This window comes from Monodelphis domestica, chromosome 2, assembly GCF_027887165.1.
Source record: "Monodelphis domestica isolate mMonDom1 chromosome 2, mMonDom1.pri, whole genome shotgun sequence".
Lineage (NCBI taxonomy): Eukaryota > Metazoa > Chordata > Mammalia > Didelphimorphia > Didelphidae > Monodelphis > Monodelphis domestica.
The window spans coordinates 21,201,458-21,207,457 of NC_077228.1; the positions used below are offsets into that span (position 1 = coordinate 21,201,458).

The 6,000-nt window shown below is 41.2% G+C and overlaps 1 protein-coding gene across 1 annotated transcript in view; it reads left to right on the plus strand.

Annotated features, from left to right (window-relative positions):
* The window catches only part of DAB1 (DAB adaptor protein 1), a 333,073-nt gene extending 327,442 nt beyond the window's left edge, over positions 1-5,631 (plus strand). The window contains exon 18 of the mRNA XM_056814594.1: positions 5,493-5,631. The gene's annotated coding sequence lies outside the window, so the exon portion shown is untranslated. The remainder of the gene's footprint in view (positions 1-5,492) is intronic.
* Positions 5,632-6,000: the final 369 nt, after the last annotated feature.

Here is a 6,000-nt window from a genome sequence, read left to right on the forward strand (position 1 = left end):
ACATGGCAAGGGAAGGATTGCCAGGGCTCGGTGATGGATAGCATGGGAGAATGAAGAAGGGAAAGAATCACAGATGACTACAAAATGTCAAGCCTCAGTGACTAAGCACCAGAAACAGAAACTCGAGTGTAAAAGACAATGAGTTTGGTGGTAGATGTGTTGGATTTAAGGTGACAGCAAGACATCTGTTATCTCGTTATTCTCATTTTCATTTTATTTAACACATTGTATTTATTTACTAGAAAGTTTCTCTTTTATTTGTGTTTTAGCAAACACTAAAAGCTTACTAAGGAACAGAATTTACTAGAAAGAGAGTCAACCTTAAATTGAAAAGGACTGAAAAGGATCTCTTTAAGAGAAAGTTACAACAGGATGATAGTACCAAGGTTTAGTTCCAGTGACAGGATTCTAGTTGAGGTTTGAGTGTTTCAGCATCTCTAAAGTGTAAGGTACCTACCTCAGAGGATAGCCAGTCCAACTCTCAGTGGGTCGAGAATCCCCTCGATACCATTCTTATCCAGCGGGCAGCTGGGTAGCTCAGTGGATTGAGAGCCAGGTCTAGAGATGGGAGGTCCTGGGTTCAAATTTGACCTCAGACACTTTCCAGCTGTGTGACCCTGGGCAAGTCACTTGACCCCCATTGCCTAGCCCTGACCACTCTTCTGCCTTCGAGCCAATACACAGTATTGACTCCAAGACGGAAGGTGAGTGTTTAAAAAAAAAAAACATGTAGCCATCCATCCTTTGTTTGGGGACATCCAGTGAAATAAAGCCCACAGCAAAGACAGCCTATTCTGAAGGCCCTGATTATCAGGAAATCTGACACCCAACTCTGTGGTTTCTACCTATTACTCCTACTTCTGCCCTATGAAGCCAAATGGAACAAGCCAAGTTGAATTTGTCTTTTGTACACCATTCTTTTAAATACTTGTGGTATCCCTACTGACCCCCAAGTCTTCTCTTCTCCAGGTTAAACATCCCAAGTTCTTTCCATTGTTTTCTTACACAGAATGATCTCACATCCCTTCACCATGATCCTTTCCCTCCTCTTCTTTGTATAAAAAGATTTTTTTCCTCTATTTTGAGTTTGACGGTGTTTATCAATGTTACTTTTCCATTTAATTTAAATCACCTCTTAGTTGTGGAAAGGATAGATTGTTTTTAATGGGTTTTAATCCTTGCCCTACCATTAACTAGCCTAAATCAATTTAAAGGAAATCACCTTTAACTCCATTGTCCTCAGTTTCCTTTAAAATGAGCTGCCTTTAGGGGGCAACAAGGTGGTTCAGTGGATTGAGAGCCAGGGCCAAAGATGGGAGGTCCTGGATTCAATTCTGGTTTTCCTAGTTGTGTGACCCTGGGCAAGTCCCTTAACCCCTATTACCGAGCCCTCGCCATTCTTCTGCCGTAGAACCAATACACCGTATTGATTCTAAGATGGAAGGTGAGGGTTTAAAAATATAAAGAAAATAAAATGGGCTGCCTTGAAAGGCAGTGGGTTCCACTTTCCTGGATGTCCTTAAACAAAGGTTGGATGGTTATTTGTTGAGAATGGGGTAGTGAGGATTCATATCCCAGGATGTCTTGGTCTTTAAAATTAAGCTTTTGGCTTAGATTGACAGCTAAAGTCCTAATGCTAATGTTCCATGTTCTATGGATGTTCTGTGGTCTAGCACTTTGCATAAAAAGCTCTTTCCTGCATTCTATGTGCTGTGTTTTAGCATTGTATAGTTGAGAGTCCTCTCTAGCTCCAAGAGTCTAAGTTCTATGTTCTAAGCAGCCTCCTAGCGCTAACATTCTATTCCAGCATACTCTGTCACAAGAACCCTCTCTGCTCTAGCACTTTATGTTCTAATTCTCATGCTGGCTATAATATTCTGCATGATTATAACCCTCCCAGCTCTAATGGGCTACATTACAACATGCTTTGCTCCATTAGAATGGTTTGTTTTTTTCTTTTTTTTGGTTTGGCCTTTCTTTGCATCCCCAAGGCTTACCTAGAACAGTGCCTGGCACATAGTAGGTGCTTAGTAGATTCTAAATGGCTTAAGTTCCTTTCTAACAATAACATTCTAGATCTCAGTATGCTATGTCATAGGATCCCTCTAAGCATTAATATTTATTAACATTCTATAATCAACAAGGCAAGCCTTTGCCAAATCCCTACATTGTGACCCAGTGAAAAAGATCCCTGTTCCTAACAGCAAGGGATCGAGGTTCAAATCTTGTTTTGGACATGTGATTATTTTACTTCCCTGGGTCTCCGATTTCTCACTTGTGAAATGAAGGGATTCGCCTAAATGATCTCGGAGGCTCCTTCGTGATCTCTAACCAACATCTCTAGAAGAGGGATGCCATTTCTCTATTGTGGCATTTACCAGAACTGCCCTCATTACTCAGAATGTGATTTCATTAGGAAGAAACTCCCTTGACTAACTCAGCTCAACACTTGCTCTTTGCCCAAGTCCTAAAGGATGATGTGAAGGGAACTGACTAGCTCAGGGTCACACGGTCAGAGTTGATCCAGTGGCAGGGATTCCGCTGAGATCTCCCTGCCTGGAAGGCCAGCCAGCTGTCCCCCCATTTCATGATGGTGCCTTCCCATGAGGGCAGTGAGTGCAGCACTCATCTGCTCTGCAAATCATCAGGTGTATTGGCTGAGATAACTGAGAGGTACCTACTGCCCTGGTCACTGTTGTTGTGATGGCTGCTCAATTCTGAATTCAGGCTCTCCTTGGAAAGCTAATGCTGGCTGCCATTAATGAGCTTGCCTGAACTTGCTGCCTCCTTCTGTTTTTAGGTGTCACTCTGTCGGATTAATTAGCTTCCATAATCAGAATAGAGTAAACTGTCGGGTGAGATCAAGTCCGTCTGACTTCTTAGGGTAATGAGGAGGAAGGTGGAAGGGAGAGAGATGGAGTAGGGAGGGGATATGATGCCACCCTTCAAGCACAGCCCAGAAACATTGACGCGAACATCCCTCCTGGCAAAATAATAATATTTCTTCCAAACAGTTGCATTTAGCATTTAATATGTCCCCTTCTCCAAAGGAGACAGATAGAGTGGGAGAAGGGAGAATGGGAAGAGAGAGAAAAAAACAGAGAAAGAGACAGAGAGGGGGAGAGAGAGAGACAGAGACAGAGACAGAGAGACAGAGAGAGACAGAGAGAGATAGAGTTGATTTCATTTAAAAAGATAAAGTTGAACCTCATAGAAAGGAAATAATATATATATATCAAGTTCATAGGATCATAGATTGAGAGCTGGAAGGGAACATAGACACCATCGAGTCCAACACCCTCATTTTACAAACTGAGGCACATAAGGATGAAGTACCTTGATTAGATTACCTGCTTAGCTAGTAAGTATTTGAGGCAGAATAATTTTATCTGAGATCTTTCTGACTCCATATCATGATTAAACGTGGCCCTTAGAGAGGAGTTTAAAAACAAAAACAAAAACTTAACCTCTCTCTTGCTTTTGCAGAAATGGGAGAAACTCTGGCTACATATATTACATTGTATATGCTACTAGATTTGCTTGAACTGCAGCTTGATTTTGTTGTGCTGTTTTTTTCCCTTTCTTTTTCAGTCTTTATTACACATAAAGGCTCACCCAGTTTGGAAAGACCTATCCAGGACTTGATGTATTGTGAAAGATAAAAAACATCCATCAAAATGGGCAGCTAGGTGGATAGAGTGTGGGACCAGGAGTCAGGAAAACTCATCTTCCTGAGTTCTAAATTTGTCCTTAGATACTTACTAGCTGTGTGACTCTGGGCAAGTAACTCAACCCTGTTTGCCTCAGTTTCCTCATTTGTTGAATGATCTGGAGAAGGAAATAGCAAACTACTCCAGGATCTTTGCCAGGACAATCCCAAATTGGGTCACAAAGAGTTGGGTACAATTGAGTGAAATGACTGAATAACAACAATGACCATAAAAGTACTATTCTCAAAGAATAATAAAAAATATTTAATATTCTTCAAATCTTGTGTATTTACTTGAGTGCATGTATGTTTGATGTCTCCTGTAGAATTTAATCTTCTGTGGTCCAGGGATTATTTTTGTTTATCTTGGTATCCACAGAATATTGCACCCAATAGACTAATGTTTGTTGACTTGCTTAAGGTCACATGAGACGAGAAGTATGACACCAAGGCTAATGTTCCCCCAAACTATCCCCCCAAACCTGACTATATTTAAGCCAAAACCAGAAGTCATTTTATCAGTATTTCTTTCTACAGACATCGAACTGTTCATGCTTCAGCAGAACTTATATGTCCTTTGATACAGAGTTTATATCATTTCAGGTGACCATATTTTAAAATGTATTGCTGTATAGAGGAAGGAAGTGATGGGAAATGTGCATGTGCCCTGTCTGAAGGCAGAATCCACTTCTACATTCCATTGGCTCCAGAATAAAATCAAACTTCCTTTGCCTACCATTCAGAACTTTCCACAAGCTGGTGTTTCTCCTCCTTTTCCATCCTCATCTCAGTTTTCCCAGATGTGCTTCAATCAGAATCATTTCCCATCTCCATACCTTTGCCAACACTAGTCTTTACATCTAGAATGTCACCATTCCCCTTCTTTGATTGTTAACATTTCCAATGATCCATTGTTTAAAGTTCAACTCAAGTATCACCTCTTCCAGAAATCCTCTCAGAACATTCATGACCTTTTATCCTAGACCTTACATAGCATTCTATTGTGAAACTCTTCATTTCACTTATTTTCCTCATTTTCATTTACTTTTTTTCTTTTAATTTTTATTGATATATTTTTTAAAAGTACCACTGTCTCCCCTCAAAAATAGCCCCTCTTCACCCCTAGGTTCCTGCCTATTAAAATACAGTATTCAAAAAGAAGAAATCAACCCAATGGCCAATTAGGAAAACATGTGCCTAATTGTCCACCTTTTGTCCCAAACCTCTGCCACTGATCAAGAGGCATGGCCTGAGGTCACAGTTGCTCATTCTGAAATCTTTGGATGTTATTTTCCTGCTTCTTATTTCACTCTACATTAATTCAGATGAGTTTTCTCAGGGTTCTCTGAATTCTTCCCTATTAGGCAATATCTCATTCTTCAATTATCTGTAAGGTAAAAGGGATAGAGTGCTATGCTTGGAGTCAGAAAGACCTGAATTTGAATCCTTCCTCAGACACTTACTAGTTGTGTGATCCTGGGCAAGTCATTCAAACTTTCTGTGCCTTAGTTTCCTTATCTGTAAGATGGAAGGGATGTTCTAAGTTCCTCTCCACTTCCAAATCAATGATCCTGTGTGGTTGTCACCCATACCCAGCAGAGACTAAGCTTCAGAAGGACAAAGTCCACTTCATACCTGCATTGTGTATCACCCTCAATGTTCAGCACATGTAAATGTTTCTTGGATGCCTGAGTGAGTGAACATCCTTTGATAATATTCTCCAATATCCCACAATCCCTATCTAGAGATACGGCCATACTTATCTGTGTTCTTCTGTCCACAGGAGTCTGAATCCCTTTACGCGCAGATCAACAGACCTAAGAAATAGCATCATTGCGGGTTTGGGGTGGGCGCTGCAAGACTGAAATGGAACCCTACATCATGACAGGCCTTGGGCTCTCCTGCTTTCTTTGACATGACCCCATCTGACAATGGAATTCATGGTTGCCTGCTATACTAATTCTACAGATGGACCCAACTACTTGGGCAACCAGCGGCTAATATCTATGGCAGCACAAAAAAGGGAAAATAAAAAGGACCCCCCCCCCACCGCCCATCATCACTGTCCCTGGAACAGCCCAACAATTGCTTACCCTACGAAATACCTTGAGCCCCCTTGGCAAGAGTTCTGAATTACCCATGATGGGAAATCTTAATCTCTTTTTGTTTCTCTCGACCTTGACCATGGCATTTGGAGTCACCGGCAGTGAAAAGTTACCTCGTAGTGGCCACTTACTTGTTTTAAGCGAAGGCAGAGGGTCCTGTGTGCTCACAAGATCACCATCCATAAG